Source organism: Sapajus apella, unplaced genomic scaffold (assembly GCF_009761245.1).
Source record: "Sapajus apella isolate SASKATOON/1434 unplaced genomic scaffold, GSC_monkey_1.0 scaffold7, whole genome shotgun sequence".
In the NCBI taxonomy this organism is placed as follows: Eukaryota; Metazoa; Chordata; class Mammalia; order Primates; family Cebidae; genus Sapajus; species Sapajus apella.
In genome coordinates this window covers 26,856,343-26,874,658 of record NW_022436947.1, presented here as the reverse complement: position 1 = coordinate 26,874,658, position 18,316 = coordinate 26,856,343, and the positions used below count along the sequence as shown (strand labels likewise).

Sequence of the window (18,316 nt, the reverse complement as noted above, 5' to 3'; positions counted from 1 at the left end):
GTGAGATCAAGTGTGTTGTTTGACCTTTTGACTTGGAGTTTTATATGTGGGAATGTTTCTGGGGGATGGCATCCCTTCTCCCCTGATTCTTCCCTTGGGGTGAGCTGTCTGCATGCACAGTGGCTTGCTAACACTTGGGAGGGGAGCATGTGTAGTGTGTTTACTGAAGTTGTACCCATGCTCATTTGAGGCGTTCTTCCCTTACCGGTCTGAGTGTTACAAAAAGGATCATATACCAGTTAACCTGAGCCATTTTGCCTCTTAATGTTCATGCTTCTGCCAGCGGACCCAACTTCCGAGATCTTACCTGGAAGCTGCTGATCACCAGTTTCAGGTTTTTCTCTATTAGGAGACTGCCTTTCCCTGGCACTGTCTGTGACCAATTATTATTTTAGAGAGACAGTTAACAATAACTTGATTATCACCTCATGTTTGCCTGACACTTCCCGTGTGTGTGTGTGTGTGTGTGTGTGTGTGTGTGTGTGTATCTATCTCTCTCTCACTCTCTCCTGCTCTGCTCCTGTCTGACTACCCACTATAACAATAAGAGCACTGAAGCCAGCTACCTGGAGGCTTCATCTACATGATAAAAGATTGGGTTTCACAGCCCCTTATCTTAACCCAGATATTCTTTTCTATTGATTCCAGTTCTTTAGATAATAACTCTTTTAACCAATTGCCAATAAGAAAATCTTTGAATCCACCTATGACCTGGAAACCCATCCCCACTTTGAATTGTTCCACCTTTCAAGACCAAACCATTGTATATCACATGTATTGATTGATGTCTTATGTCTCACTCAAATGTCTAAAACCAAGCTAAGGTCAACAACTTGGGCACATGTTCTCAGGATCTCCTGGGGTTGTGTCACAGGTCATGGTACTCATATTTGGCTCAGAATAAATGTTTTCAAATATTTTTCAAAGTTTGACTTTTGGGTGACAGTATGCTAGTTTTAATCTTACTGTTCATACTGTATGTAGTGGGCCTGAGGAAAAAGATTTATCATATCATTTAAAACAAATTGTCATGTAACAGGATTTTCATGAAAAATAATCTTAAATTTTAACGTTGACTTAGAGCCTTAGGTAAGTTATTTAAAACCACGTGTTTTACTTGACTATCTTAGTATAGATTAATAAGTTTTTTATAAAAGCCTGTGACTTGGTTGGCATGAGACGTATTTTTGACAGATTTATTTATTTGAAAACAATGTCAGTGATAATTATTTTTAGCAATTGATGAAGATAAAATATTAAGAAGGACTTAATGTAACTATCGTTCTTTGAGTTATACTATAGCACTGCTTCTGCCTTCCATACCATTCCTTGTCAAATAACTGACTGATTTCTTCATAATAAAGCTAGGTTGTTAAGAAAAGCACAGATGAATAAGACATTCTCTATTTTCCAGTAATTTTAAATGTGAGAAATCAAGTATGTGGACAGATGTATTACATAGTAGATTATATGGAAAGTTTTTAAAGGGAAGCTGTAGAGAAAATGCTATTTGAGTAGCTTATTCCTGGCTAAGAGATTAGGGAAGTATTTCATGGAGTTAATTGTAATTAAATTGAGGCTTGAAAGATATGGTAACAGTTGTACAAATAGAAGTAGAGAAAATACAGACATTCTAAATGGAGCAAGTTGGGACTCTAAAGGCAGATCAAATCACATATCTAATAGTTCAGTTTGATTCTAGAATATAGAGTTAAGTGAGACAAAGGAGAGGCAGATACAATCCTAAGAATGAAAGGCCTTAGGTTTTGGGCTAATAAGTTTTGTTTTATTTGGTAGGTATTGAGGAGCCCCTCCCTGCCATAGTTGATGCACTTGTAAGAAGAGGTACCATGGAAATATTTGCTGATTTGAAGTCACATATATTACATTTAGGCATTAATGTGTTTCCCCATTTCCCCCTCTGCCAGTCTAACGTATTGTAAAAACATGTTATATATTTGCAAAACCTTGGTAGGTCTGGTATATTCTGTAAAGATAATGATGTCAGGGATGTTTGAAGACATTTGGTGGGTGTGAAAGATATGAATTTGAAATTGTTGGGGTAAAGTGGGAAAACTGTCATTGTAGTAGGAGGCGGAAGAGACTGCTTTTAAGATACTTTCTAGAGACACTTGGTATACTTAGGTATATATTAAGCAACAACAATATTTAAGAAAAATCAGAAAGGCTTGAGATGGAACTGAAGATATATCAGCCATTATTAATTTGAATAAGGGTCAGCATCAGAATATTCAAGTGAAGATACTTAAGAGTCAGTGGAAGACAGCTGAGCAAAAGAGAATGGAAAATTGCATTTACTGGATGTTTTAAGGCGCTAAAAGTAAATAGCAAATATTTTATAAAAATGTAAGTATGTTGCGTAAGAAAATATTTTTTACTGATTGTTCAAAACTCAAACCAGATGTTTATTTGGAAACCATGTGTACTTGGTTGTCAGGGCGCAGGCTAGCCCATCCATTTAGCCCTCATCTTAAACAAGAAAGGAGTGGTCATGTCCTTTATAGAGGTTACAAGTATTATTTGTTGGTATTTATTTTTAAAAATACGGAATTAGTTGTTAAATCTTAAAAACTGCACTCTGTCTCACTCTGTCTCTCATGCACACACATGATGATTTATCAGTCTGTCTTGAAAATTACGATTTAGCGAGACTAAAACTACATTCTTACAAAGCAGTAATGGCAGTAATTTTATGGGGCTTAAAAAAAGCACCTCTTCAGGGATGTTACCACGTTACCCTAAAACTTTCCTTTATCCTAAATCTTGCCTAATTGATATTTTTGTGTTTAGGTATTTTATAACACTCATGATATATGTGATGCTTCTCATATTATTCTTTATAGTGATCCTTGACTTAAAATCTAATGACTACATGCAACCATTTTAGTAGGTGAAATAATCTGGGATTACAAATGAGAGACCAGGAACTGATTACCTATTCTTGGGGTTTTGGATTCACCTTCTGTTTTGTGTTGCCTTAGAATTTCCTACAAAAGTTTACTTCTTCCATAACTGCTGATTGCCTCCTTGATCTGGGAACAACACTATCAGGTTTACATTCAGAAACAACAACAACAAAACAAACAAACAACAACAACAAAAACTTAGGTTGGGTGTATAGTATGGATTCAAAAGAGTTAAGATAGAAGGATAAGGGACTAGATAGGAGATTGTATAACCAGTAGGTACTTTGAATCTGAAGGTTAGGGGAGAGTTGTGGACTGGATGTATACATTTGAGAATTATTTGCAACAAATAGTGGTTGATTCAAGAAATAGAATACAAATTAAGAAGAGAACTAGAATGGTATCTTGAGAAAATGGACATTGAAGAGGCACATGTAAGAATAGGAACCAACAACTAAAAAGGCAGGGTTGAAAGGTAGGAGAGGAATTAAGAGTGTTATCATGCAAATCAAAGAAAGAGTTTTTAGAAGGAAAGAGTAAACAATAAGCTAAATGAAGCAAAGAAGTTATGCAAACTAAGAATTAAGAAGTCACACTGGATTTTTCCACTAGGTTATTTCTTTCCTGATAATAAAATATTTAGTTTCAAGAATGTAAAGATTTACTAAACTCTGAGGCCATCTATATATATGAATTTATTAATGTTCAAAGAATAGAATCTTGTTCATTCTAATACCAACCAAAGATTTTTTTTTTCATGTAACAGCATCATGGAAAGCAACGAAAAAGTAAAAACAATCATTTGTTTATTGAAAGAAATAATCAAATGATAAATGAATAATATACTGATGATACTTTGGATAAATATGTAAAATTATCATCCAAATTGAGACACTTTTGAGAGGGAAAGGGATAGTTATTAATAACTGCAATAGGTATGAAACACATCTATCCCAGGTAATCCAAGACTAATAGTCACTGGAATTATAGTTCACATTATTCAGTGCTAGCTGTTGTAGGAGACAATACAAGGATAACTTGCCCCAAGGGGACCTTCTGAAGGTTCACCAAAAAATCAACTTGCAAAAGACAGATTAATTGGAAAAAGGCATACAAATTTATTTAACATATATACATAGGAACCCTCAGCATGAAGATCCAAAGATACTATTTTCTATTTTTATGCCAAGGTTCAACAAAGTATGGACAGCTGTATAGAAATATTGGAGAAAAAGGGTATGATTTAATGCTAATAGACTTGAGTAGAGAACCCCCAGCAAGGCCTGTCTCTGTAGATTCTTCTTGATGTCTGAGCATGCATTCCTTCCTGGTATGGGGCAGGACTCTCTGGGGGTCTGAAGACCTACAGTCAAATAGGATAGGTGAAATAATTTCTTTATGACCAGTTATCACACAAAGGTGAGGGAAAAATTAGAGTAATATTTTTAAGTTTTAACTAGCTTTGGGGAAAGGAGACTCTGATGTCTAGGACATCTCTTGAGGAAGAGAAATTCTAGTTTCTATGGCTAGCCTGGGGGAAAATGGGACTGAGAGACAGGAGGTCAGAAGATCAGAGACAAACTTTGCTTTCTGAGGGTACTTCTGAGGCCTACATTTTGGGATATTGTTTTCTGAACCCCAATACTACCAGACACTAAGAAGGGTTCTTCATTAGTTTACCTCATGACTAGTTTTAGTTGGCAACATTCCTAATTCTTTCTTTGTATATGGTGAATTCATTGATATATATACTCTACGTAATTTTGGTGATTTAATTATTTTTTTTAAAAAGGGGCCCACTGTATACCAAGCTCTGTCCTAGAGGATGGGAAATGAAGATGATTAATACATAGTTCTAGTTGTTGATGATCTACCAGCATACTTGAGAGAATCCGCAAATGAAATTTTAATGTATTATGGAAAAGCACTGTGTTGATAGTGTGGTTTGTGAAGACCCCAACTAGTATTTTAGTTCGTTGGGTACTATAATTTTTAGGGTTAAGATTATAGTATATTTGAATTCTGTAAGAAAGAGTTAGCTTTAAAAAAATGTTTTATCAAGAGAAAAGAAAAAGTACAGCTAGTTGTACATATAAGTGGGTTTTTCTCTATCATAAAAAGTATATTTTCTCTCTCTCTCTTTCTCTCTGTGTGTGCATGTGTCTGTGTCTCTCTCTGTGTGTGTGTGTGTGTGTGTGTGTGTGTGTGTGTGTGTGTGTGTGTATAGTTCACTTCTTTAACTTAAAGGGATGCATTTCCATATCTATAATGTAATGTTAGCCACACTAAAGCTATATCCTGTGAAGAAGAGTCTGGCATATTCCTCTGACATATCTGGTAGATACGGATGGCATTAATTAGCATAGGTATTGCTGTAAATGACGTGTCAGTCCAGGACAACAAAAACTATTTGTTATTGTTGTCAATCATATATCCTTTGTCAGTTCAAAAGGCTTCCCTAAAGGAATGTGCATTGATCTGCACTGACCCAAAATACTGCAAAACTATTTCTGTGTTCTGGAAACTAAAGCAGAACTACCTGTGCTTGAAATGCTGCATGGATACATTCCTCTAGAAAGTGCCCGTTGATAAGTTTCAGTAGTAAGACTTTCAAATTTGTGCAAGATTGGTTGAATCTTTAGAAAACAAAACATGTACTCTAATCCTAAAATCTAGTCTTCAGTGTATTTTCTCCCTTGGTAGCTTTAATCTTTTGAAATTTATGTTTTTATTTTACCTTGAAATAATTTTGAGATATGCCAGGTAAATAATTGCAAATACCATTTACATTGGTTAAAAACAAGAGAAAAATCACACAAGTATTAATTTGTGATCAGATGATGGTTTAAAGAGGTGCTCTTTTGCCCATATATATTTTACTTTTTGTATTTTAGCTATTCTGATATAGATGTGTGCTTCATTTGTTTACTATTTTCTCACAAGTTTTTAAAAAATAAATACCAGCAGTATATAGTATATTGTGTTAAGTTTATGAGTAAAAACTAACTTCAAAGTGCTATCATGCACATTTCTCCCAATAAGTGTGTGTGTGTGTGTGTGTGTGTGTGTGTATAAAATTTTGCTTTAAATGTTTACCATGCACTCCAGTTTATTATTTCATGGAAGGGAATATGAGGGATTTTTAAGATAAGGCAAGGGAGTGTGATCCAGGTAACAGCATATGTTAAAGACATTTATCTTTGTTCTTTTTTTTTTGAGACAGACTCGCACTGTTGCCCAGGCTGGAGGGCAGTGGTATAATCTCAGTGTTGGCTCACTGCTGCAGCCTCCACCTCCTGGGTTTATGCAATTCTCGTGCCTCAGCTTCCCGAGTAGCTGGCATTACAGGCACATGTCACCATGCACTACTATTTTTTGTATTTTTTGTAGAGATGAGGTTTTACCATGTTGGGCAGGCTGGTCTTGAACTCCTGAGCTCAAGTGATCTGCCTGCCCTGGCCTCCCAAAAAGCATGGTAAGACACCATGCCCAGCTTAAGATATTTATTTTAATTCTTAACTTTAATGAGGCAGAAAATACCCATTATTGGAAACTTACATTTTGATAAAATTTGAATATACAATGAGTTGTCTTAACCTTACGAATGTTCATATCACCAAATGTCACATATTAATATATCACATTTCTGTGTTCTTGTAAAGAAAGGTAGGATGTGTTGCATTTTTACATCTTATAAATTTGTTTGAGAATTAAGATGAAACCAGATTTAGAACATATCCATGTTACATACTCTAATACATCCAATACGCCTTGCTTCGGTAGCAGTTTCCCAAACTTTGTACCATTTAAAAAAAATCTCATTCCAGATTTCTTGCTGTCTTACAGACCCTGTACTGGTTCTGGTCTGTTTCTTGCTCTTAAAATCATCATTTTTTATTATTCCATTAAAATTTTTAAAAATGTATTTTCCTTTGCACCTTTCTAATCATCCTGTAATTCTTCAGCCCCAAGACATTAAAATGAATGAGTAAAAATATCTGATACCTAATCGTCTTTGCCAGTCCATTCAAACTCATGGATTTGCAAAATTATGTTAAAGTCTTTAAAAAATACATTTGAGTATGCTTTTGTAGTCATTTGGATTTTGAATATTAATTTTCTCTTGCTGTGCTGCTTAGCCATAAAAATGAAAAAGCAGATAGATGTGGGTTTCTTTTAGTGGTGTTAATTTAAGTACTAGATTTATTTATTATAATGTTTAACAAGGCAATTCTTATTTTTCTGTTCACATATCCAACAGAAAATGATAGGAAGCTTCAATGCCCCCCCACCCCCAGTACAGTAAGAAAAAAAGAAACTGATGCATTTTGTAATCATTGATTAAAAGTATAATTTTCCTTTAGATCAAACAAATAATAGAAGTCTGTTGAAGCTTTGTCCTGACCTATCCTGGAAGTAGAAGAATACTCTGGAGAAAGGAGCATTGTAAGCACAAAGAATAAGCTTCCTCAATCCTGAGAGAGAGAATTAAAGTCTAACTCTCCAAATGTAAGTCATCTGTACTCTACATATTTTTCATCCTTCAGTTTTTATTGCTCTTCAGGTTTCAGTAGAAATAAAGTGCTGACAATATTGTTTGGATTTTTTCCTCTACAAAGTATGCAGGTGTTTTGGTTGTAACTTCTAAATTTTGATTTGTGTCAATACTTACTAATATAACAAAGTTATACCTTACAATGATAATATTTAATGTAAAATGAGTTAATATTAATTGTATTTTCTGGTGAAGAGCTATTAAGAATTTTGAGTATTCTAATGAAAACAAGGTAATTTCCTTTGCTTTAGTATCTGCAGTTGTGCTGTCATAACCTCTTTTTGCGCAGAACTTTGGTTCCTTTCCTTCTATATTTCTTCATATCTGAGAATAAGGCTATCTTAATATGTCATTTAAATCTACCACCTGGTAAAAGAGACATTAATTTTTTTATTCACTTTGCATGGCGAAACTGAATTGGACTGAATTTGTATCAATAATGTGCTACACGAATATATCAATTTTGTCAGCTCAGTATACTGGAAAGACTGACTTCCTCTCTGATAGGAAAAACTTAAAAGATATGTCGAAATGATTATATAGAAACACAGAATTTTGTTGCTGTTCAGAAGTTGGTAGATAGGAGAAGGATTGAAAGTAATACTTGGCTTAGGACAATTACTTAGGAAGAAATCCCTTGTTCTTTGCAACTTTTATCAGGAAAGTTACCTAGGGCATCATCCTTATGATAATGTGATATACTGGTATGTGATATTCTGGCTTAACTGTCAGAAATTTTACTTTTGCTTGATAATTGATCATTTTATTATTCCTCAGTAAAATATCTCAATGATATAGTATTGTTTGGTCTTTAATAGTTCAAATTATACAGTAGAAAATGAAGACTTAGTAAAGTTGACTATGACCAACTCATACATTGCATACAGTTATCTCCAAAATTGACAAGGTTTTCAATGTGATATTCTTATTGACATAGCAACTGATGGAGTGGTAAAAGTGGCCCACAGTAAAAAAACTATGTAATTTCCAGGTGTATGTTTAATCTTTTATCTGGTGCACTCTGATAGAGCCACCTAAACACTGGTCATCCCTGAAAATCTTTAATTATAAATGAGCTCAAACTGAATTTAGCAGTAATTATTCATAGAAAAGGAAGACTTTTTGGTTTTGGACTTAGATGTTCAGTTCAAAACATTTTTTTTTTAAACAGAGTCTCACTCTATGGCCAGACTGGAATGCAGTGGTGTGATCTCAGTTCACTGCAACCTCCACCTCCCAGATTCAAGCGATTCTTCTACCTCAGCCTCCTGAGTAGCTGGGACTGCAGGCATGCACTACCACTTCTGGCTCATTTTTGTGTTTTTAGTAGAGACAAGGTTTCATCAGGATGGTCTCAGTCTCTTGACCCTGTGATCTACCCGTCTCAGCCTCTCAAAGTGCTGGGATTACAGGTGTGAGTCACTGCACCCAGCCCAAAACATTTTTTAAATCATTGAACTAGATAGAAACACCTTGAAGAAAGACTACAAACGTTATAATTCTTTTCACTGACACGAAACAACTTTTCTTCATTTAAGACATTAATTTTTGTTATTGAAAAGAGTGATTTAACTTTAAAAGCCTTTTTAAACTTGGTAGGTCCATAGTGAGCTCCCATTTACTGGTTTGAGGCTGATGAAGAATTGGGAAATAATATCATTCACAGAAAAATCTTGGTTACCCTCTGCTCTACAAAAATAAAAGTGAACAAACTGTATCCAGAATATAGTGGTTGAACTACAGAAATATAATGCTGAGTAGAAAACCTATACCCCCAAAAATTATACAGCATGATATATATGATTATATATAATTATATAGAAACACTCTTATGATTATATAAACACATATGATCATATAGAATAATCATTATATATATGATTATAAGATTATACAGAAACACAGTTCCAATATAGACTTATAGTGTTTGGGGATGCAATAAGTGATGGAATAACAAAATTGGAATAATTGTTAAATTGTAGATAGGTAGTAAATTGAGATGGTGGTTCCAGAATTTTCTGGTATGTTGGAAATATTCTGTTTGTTCACCTAATAGTTGCATGGAGATTTTATGAAAATCTATTGGTGAGAAATTGGATACTTTTTTGCTAAGATCAGGAACAAGGCAAGGATGTTCCCTCTCACCCCTCCTATTCCACATTATACTGGAAGTCCTAGCTAAGGCAAGAAGACAAAAAAGGAAACAAGACATTCTTATTGGGAAGGAAGAAATAAAACTGTTCATTTGCAAATGCCATAATTGTCTATGTAGAGAATCCCATATAATCAATAACAACATAAACTCCTGAAACTCATGAGTGATTAGTGTTAACACAAGGTTAATATATAAAAGTCAGTTGCTTTCTCATATGCCAGCAATGAACAATTGGGGTTTTAAATTAATAATGCAGTACTGTTTATATTAGTACCAAAAATGTAACTACTTAGGTGTAAATCTAATAAAATATATTTAAGATCAATATTAGGAAAACAATAAAACTCTGATGAAAGAAAAATCAAAGAAGATCTAAATAAATGGAGTGATTGTCCCTGTTTATATATAATTGGATTCAATATTAAACTGTTACTTCTTCATAAGTTGATATGTATATTCAACACCATCCCAGTCAAAATCCCAGCAAGTTATTTTGTGGATATTGACAAACTAATTCATGAGTTTATTTGGAAAAGAAAAGGTCCATGTGAGCCAGCATAATGTTGAGGAAGAAAAAGAAAATCAGAGGACTGACAGTCCCCAACTTTAGGATTTAGTATAAAGCTAAGAAATCAAGACAATGTGGTATTGTTGAAAGAACACACATAGATCATTGAAACAGAGTAGACAACTTAGAAATAGACCCACACAAGTATGGTTGATTCACCTTTGACAAAGGAGCAAAGACAATTCAAGGAAGAAAGGACAATCTTTTCAACAAATAGTACTGAAACAACTAGACATTTATGTGTTAAAAATTAATCTAGACACAGATTTTGTACTTTTCATAAAAGGTGCTGTTCTCATGATAGTGAATAAGTCTTAGGTTTTAAAAACGAGAGTTTGCCTGCACAAGCTCCCTCTTTGCCTACTGCCATCCGTGTAAGACGTGACTTGCTCCTACTTATCTATACTGGATCTCAGCGATAAACATAAAACAAAAAATTATAAGCCTTCTAGAAGATAACATAGAAGAAAATCTAAGTAACCTTGAGTTTTGTGATGACTGTTAGATACAACATCAAAAATATGATCCATGAAAAACATTAATAAGTTGGATTTCATTAAAATTAAAAATTTCTGCTTTGAGAAAGCTACTATTAAGATAATGAAAAGATAACCCACACACTGGGAAAAATATTTGCAAAACAGGTATCTGATAAAGGACTTGTATTGAAAATAAACTATAAAGAACTCTTAAAAATAATAAGAAAACATATGCTGGGCATGGTGGCTCATGCCTGTATCCCAGAAGTTTGGGAGGCTGAGGCAGGTGGATCACAGTGTCAGGAGATTGAGACCATCCTGGCTAACATGGTGAAACCCATCTCTACTGAAAATACAAAAAATTAGCCAGGCATGATGGCACACATTTGTAGTCCCAGCTACTTGGGAGTGTAAGGCAGGAGAATCACTTGAACTCAGGAGGCAGAGGTTGCTGTGAGCTGAAATTACGCCACTGCACACCAGCCTGGGCAACAGAGCGAGATTCCGTCTCAAAATAAATAAATAAATAAAATAAGAAAACATGTAACTCAATTAAAAGTGGGCAAGACCTCTAACCATATACCTAACCAAAGAAGATATACATATGGCAAGTAAACATATGAAGCGACACTCAATATTGTATGTCATTAGATAATTGCAAATTAAAACATTGAGCTGCCACTAAAAGCTTACTAGAGTGGCAAAAATTCAAAACACTGATAACAGCAAATGATGGTGAGGATGTGGAGCAATGTGAATTCTCACTCATTGCTAGTGGAATGCAAAGTCATATAGCCACTTTGAAAGATAGTTTGGTAGTTTCTTACAAAGCTAAACATAGTTTGAAGAGCTCAGAAGACAGGAAAACATGGGAAAGCTTGTAACTTCCCAGAGATGTGTTGAATGGCTTTCCCCAAAATACTGATAGCAATATGGACAATGAAGTCCAGGCTGAGGTGGTCTCAGATGGAAATGAGGAACTGGAGCAAAGCTGACTCTTGTTATGTTCTAGCTAACAGACTGGTGACATTGTGTCCCTGCCCTAGAGATTTTTGGAACTTTGAACTTGAGAGAGATGATGATTTAAGATATCTGGCAGAAGAAATTTCTAAGCAGTAAAGCATCCAAGAGGTAACTTGGGTTCTGTTAAAGGCATTCAGTTTTATCAGGGAAGCAGGGAATAAAAGTTTGGAAAATGTGTAGCCTGACAATGCAATAGAAAAGAAAATCCCATTTTCTGAGGAGAAATTCAAGCCTATTGCAGAAATTTGCAAATGTAATGAGGAACTGAATGTTAGTCCCCAAAACAAAGGGGAAAATGTCTCTGTGGCCTATCAGAGGTCTTCTTGGCAGCTCCTCTCATCACAGGCCAGGAAGCCTAGGAAAAAATGGTGGTTTTGTGGGCTGGGCCCAGGGTCCTCATGTGCATATAACCTAGGCACTTGGTGCACTGTGTTCCAGCAGCTCCAGCCATGGCTGAAAGGGGCCCATGTAGAGCTAGGGCAGTGGTTTCAGAGGATGCAAGCCCCAAGCTTTGGGAGCTTCCATGTGGTGTTGAGCCTGCAGGGCACAGAAGTCAGAATTGGGGTTTGGAAATCTCCGCCTAGATTTCAGAGGATGTGTGGAAATACCTGCAAAGGCAGACTTTTGCTGCAGGGGCAGCCTCCTAATGGGGAATCTCTGCTAGGGCAGCGTAGAAGGGAAACATGAGGTCAGAGCCCCCACAAAGAGTCCCTACTTCTGCACAGCCTGGTAGAGCTGTGAGAAGAGGGCCACTGTCTTCCATACCCCAGATTGGCAGATCCATCAGCAGCTTGCACCATGCACCTGGAAAAGACATCAATGCCAGCTGGTGAAAACAGTTGGGAGGGAGGCTGTACCCTGCAAAGCCACCGGGGCGGAGCTGCCCAAGACCATGGGAACCCACCTCTTGCATCAGTGTGACCTGAATGTGAGACATGGAGTCAAAGGAGATCATTCTGGAGCTTTAAGACTTGACTGCCAAGCTGGATTTCAGAATTGCCTGGGCCGTGTATCCACTTTGTTTTGGCCCATTTCTTACATTTGGAATGGCTGTATTTTCCCAATGCCTGCAGCCCCATTTTATCTAGGAAGTAACTAGCTTGCCTTTGATTTTACAGGGTCATAGTGGGAAGGGATTTGACTTGTCTCAGATGAGATGTTGGACTGTGGACTTTTGAGTTAGTGCTGAAATGAGTTAAGACTTTGGAGGAATGATGGAAAGGCATTATTCGTTTTGAACTGTGAAGACATGAGATTTGGGAGGGGCCGGGGTGGAATAATATGGTTTGGCTCTGTGTCCTCACCCAAATCATATCTTGTAGCTCCCATAATTCCCACGTGTTGTGAGGGGGACCTGGTGGGAGATAATTGAATCATGAGATAGGTCTTTCCCATGTTGTTCTCATGACAGTAAATAAGCCTCAGGAGATCTGATGGTTTTAAAAGGGATAATTTCCCTGAACAAACTCTCTCTTTGCCTGCTGCCATCCATGTAAGATGTGACTTGCTCTTCTTTGCCTTCTGCTATTATTGTGAGGCCTCCCTAGCCACATGGAACTGAAGTACAGTTAGCCTCTTTCTTTATAAATTGCCCTGTCTCTCAGGTATGTAATTATTAGCAGCGTGAAAACGGACTAATATAGCCGCTTTTCCAAAAGAATGTGCTCACTTTGTGTCTGTGTCACGTTTTGGTAATTCTTGCAATATTTAATACTTTTTTGTTATATCGATTATGGTAAGCCGTGATCAGTGATCTTCGATGTTACTGTTGTAATTGTTGGGGAGCCAGAAACCGGACCCATGTAAAACAGCAAACTTAATTGATAAATGTTGTGTGTGTTCTGACCGCTTCACCAACTGGCCCTTCCCCTGTCTCTCTCCTTTTCCTCAGGCTTCCTTCCCTCTTCCCTAAAAAACAACAATGTCGAAATTACGCCAAATAATAAACATGCAATGGCCTTTAAGTGTTCAAGTGAAAGGAAGGGGCACATATCACTCACTTTAAATCAAAAGTTAGAATTGGTTCAGTTTTGTGCGAAAGCCAAGTTAGGCCGAAAGTTAGGCCTCTTACGCCAAACAGCCCAAAGTTGTGAATACAAAGGGAAAGCTCTTGAAGGAAATTAAAAGTGCTACACTAGTGAACATATGATTGATAAAAAAATGAAACAGGCTTATGGTTGATACGAAGAAAATTTTAGTAGTCTGGAGAAAAAAAATCAAGCCAGCCACAATATTCCCCTAAGCCAAAGCCTAATAGATAGCAAGGTCCTAACTTTCTTCAGCTTGATAAAGGCTGAGAGAGGTGAGGAAGATGCAAGAAAAATGTTTGAAGCTAACAGAGGTTGGTTCATGAGGTTAAAGGAAATAAGCCAACTTCATAACATAAAAGTGTGAGGTGAAACAGCAAATGCTGAAAGAAGCCGCAGCAAGTTAACCAGAGATCTAGCTAAAATCATTGATAAATATGGCTAAATTAAACAACAAATTTTCAATGTGGATAGAACAACCTTTTATTGTAAGAAGATGCCATCCAGGAATTTTCTAGCTAGAAAAGTGAAGTCAATGCCTGGTGTCAAGACTTCAAAGGACAGGCTGACTCTCTTGTTAGAGACTAATGCAACTGATGACTTTAAGTTGAAGCCAGCGCTCGTTTACCATTTTGAAAATCCCAGGGCCTTAATAATTAAATGCTAAATCTACTCTAGAAATGAAGCAACAAAGGCTGGATGACAGCACATATGTTTCATCATGTTTTTTTTTTGTTTTTTTTTTTTTTTTTTTAGACAGAGTTTCACTCTTTTTACCCAGGCTGGAGTGCAATGGCGCGATCTCGGCTCACTGCAACCTCCGCCTCCTAGGTTCAGGCAATTCTCCTGCCTCAGCCTCCTGAGTAGCTGGGATTACAGGCACGCGCCACCATGCCCAGCTAATTTTTTGTAGTTTTAGTAGAGATGGGGTTTCACCATGTTGACCAGGATGGTCTTGATCTCTTGACCTCGTGATCCACCTGCCTCGGCCTCCCAAAGTGGTGGGATTACAGGCATGAGCCACCGTGCCCAGCCTCATCATGGTTTACTGAATATTTTAAGCCCATTGTTGAGGTCTCCTGCTCAGGAAAAAAAGGTTATTTCAAAATATTACTGCTCATTAGTAATGCAACTGGGCCAGGTATGATTACTTACACCTGTATCCTAGCATTTTGAAAGGGCAAGACAGGCGGAACACTTGAGGCCAGGAGTTCGAATCCAGCCTGGACAACATAGTGAGATCTCATCTCTGCAAAAAATTATCTTGGCATGGTGACATGTGCCTGTAGTCCCAGCTACTTGGGAGGCTTAGGCAAGAGGATCACTTGAGCCTGGGAGGTGGAGGCTGCAGTGAGCTATTATTGTACCACTACTCCTGTCTGGGTGACAGAATGAGACTGTCTCTAAAAATAGGAATAAAAAGTGATGCACTTGGTAACCCAAGAGCTCTAATGGAGATGTTCAAGGAGATTAATGTTGTTTTTATGCCTGTTAACATCCATTCTGTAGTCTACAGATCAAGGAGTAATTTTCACTTTGAAGTCTTGTTACTTAAGAAATATATTTCATAAGGCTGTACCTGTCATAGAGAGTAGATTCCTCTGATGGATCTCAGCAAAGTCAATTGAAAACCCCCTAGAAAGGATTCACATTCTGGGTGCCATGAAAAAAATTCATAGTTCATGAAATGTGGTCAAAATATCAACATCAATAGGAGCTGGAAGAAATTCATTTCAACTCTTATGGATGACTTTGAGGGGTTTGAGATATAAGTGGAGGAAATAACTTCAGATGTGGTGGAAATAGCAAGAGAACTAGAACTAGAATTGGAGCCTGTAGATGTGATAAAATTGCTGCAATCTCATGATTAAATAAGTGAGGAATTGCTGCCTAAGGATAAGCAAAGAAAGCAGTTTCCTGAGATAGAATCTACTCCTAGTGAAGATTTTGTGAACATTGTTGAAATGACAATAGAGGGCTTAGAATATGTGGGAAACAGAAAAGTTCATTTTTAAAGTATCCTTTCTTGTTAGATCATAAGTGTTCTAATAACTTTGTTAAGCCCTATCCTATGTAGCTGTTAGACATGCGATACTTACAGGCACATAGTACATTCTATATCTTTGTACTTTAACCAAGATATCTGTGCTGGACGTGCTCACAGGCATGCCTCAGCTCTCCATTGCTTTTACCTGTTTAAAAAAGTTTAAAGTTGTTAGCCAATCAGGTTTCAGTTTAGATTGTGAGGTCTGGCTCCAGCCAATGGTTATCAGACACAGGAGTGAGGACTACCCTAAATGTGTAAGGGATACTTTTGTGGGTTTTCTTTTGTTCTTTGTACTCTCCTGGCATGATGGCTACTGAGCATCTATTTCCAATATCTGTTTCCAACAGAGTACATATAACTTAGTTGACTCAACAGCAATAGAGTTTGAACGGATTGACTCTAATTTTAAAAGAAGTTCTACTGTGGGTAAAATGCTATCAAACAACATTCATTGCATGCTACAGAGAAATATTTCATGAAAGGAAGAGCCAATCAATGTGAAAAATTTCATTGTTTTATTTTAAGAAATTTTGAGAATTACCTTTAGCAACCACACCCTGATCAGTTGGCAGCCATCAAGATCCATGGAAGACCCTCCAGCAGCAAAATGATTATGACTTGCTAAAGGCTCAGATGATCCTTAGTAATTTTGGGCAATAAAGCATTTTTTTACATTAAGACATGTACATTTTTAAAAGTCATAATGCTATTGCATAGTTAATATTACTACAGCATAATGTACATATATCTTTTATATGCACTGAAAATACCAAAGAATTTATGTAACTTGCTGTATTGTGATCCTCACTTTATTACAGTAGTCTGGAACTGAACCTGTGATACTTCCAAGGTATGCCTGTGTAACATTCTGGAAAAGGCAAAAACAAAACAGATCAGTGGTTACCAGGGACTACAGGGGAGGGAAAAATAAATAGGCAGAACACAGAAGATTTTTATGGTAGTTCAGCCATTCTCTATGATATTTTAGCGTTGGACACATGGCATTATGTGTTTGTCAAAAACCATAGGCCTGTACAAAACAGAGTGAATTCTTGTGAAAACTCTGGACTTTAGTTAATGGTAATGTATCCATAAGGTTTCATCAGTTGTGGCAAATGTACCACATGATGTAATAGAGAAAACTGGGTTTCTGTTGGGGATGGGGGAGAAGATATGTATGGGAGCTCTCTGTACTTTATTCTCAACTTTCCTGAAAATCTACAGGAATACTTTATAGTTTATTAATTAAAAAAAAGAAAACATTAAGCTGTCATCTTTATTTCAGATACTCTTTTTCATGTGTAATGTAATTCAAAGTAAAAAGGAATTAAAAAGGCAATCTCAATGATGCTAAGTGGAATTCTGAGAATTTCAAATATTATCTGTCAACATTGAATATTCAAAGGTAAAAATATAGAATTTAAAAACAATATTTTGTGATGTTACAAAGCAGTGTATTTTATTTCAGGAAAGTGCTAATATCCATAGATAAGGACCTATATATGCCTATATATTTAATAACTTTTATCACAGTTTATTTATCTAGTATGAACTTGTCTTTAATATAGCTGTTTCAGTTTCAAATGAAAATACAGGTATATATTACATTAAATACAAGAATATCCATGCTATAATAATGAGCCGCTCATCTTTATTGACTTGTTCACGGTTTCTTTCCTTAAATTTTAATATAATTTATGCAGTTGTTTATCATTCTGAGAAATACTTAATATTTAATCTAAGTGGGACTTTATTTTTATGTTAGTATGTTGTAAAGAAAATGAAAAATACAATCCTTGTATTCTTTCTTTGAGAAAAATTTTAAAACACAATTTATACTTTCAGTTTTAAATGTACCAGATATGGCCTATTTGCTTGTCTCTTTTTTCTTTTTCTTCTTCCTTCTTCTTTTTCTCTTTTTTTTTTTTTTACTTTTTTCTTTCTTTTTTCATATTTTCAAGTGGTTAATTTTCCCAGGACTGAACATAATCTTATTTAGTTGGTTGACATTAAGAAAAAACAGAAATTTATTATTCATAAAAATGAAATATAAAAAAATCTCTCTTTTCTTCAGGCTCTGGATATAGCTAGGCTCAACACAAATGTCTAGGGAGAATGCATCTGTTGCTATTGCATTTATTTTTTTTTTTTGTTTCTCTGAAAACTTGGCATTTGTAAAACATCTATGATTTTGATTTGTCTTGGCCAAAGCCCAGATTACCAAGGAATTGCATTTTGAACATATTCAACTAAGAATTATCTTTGTAGCAACTTTTCCTTTGCCATATTGAAATTTTGGGAATAAAATCAGATTTTGTTTTAAAAACCAGCTATGTTTCTTTCTAGTGCCAGAATGACTTTTTTCTATGTTAAAGTGGAATAAAGCAATGCTTATAGTCTATCTAAAACTTATTTTAAGCATACTGTGGAGAAAAGAGCCCCATTTTTGCATTTGTAGACCTGGGTTCAAATGTTGCTCTGCCAGTTAAAATTTATATTGATATTTGGTAAGTTTTGCATGTGGGAAGAGCAGTA

At 36.0% G+C, this 18,316-nt stretch overlaps 1 protein-coding gene across 1 annotated transcript in view; it reads left to right on the top strand.

Moving 5' to 3' along the window:
- The window catches only part of FOXP2 (forkhead box P2), a 586,718-nt gene that overhangs the window by 68,304 nt on the left and 500,098 nt on the right, over positions 1 to 18,316 (top strand). The window contains exon 2 of the mRNA XM_032275664.1: positions 7,292 to 7,436. The gene's annotated coding sequence lies outside the window, so the exon portion shown is untranslated. The remainder of the gene's footprint in view (positions 1 to 7,291; positions 7,437 to 18,316) is intronic.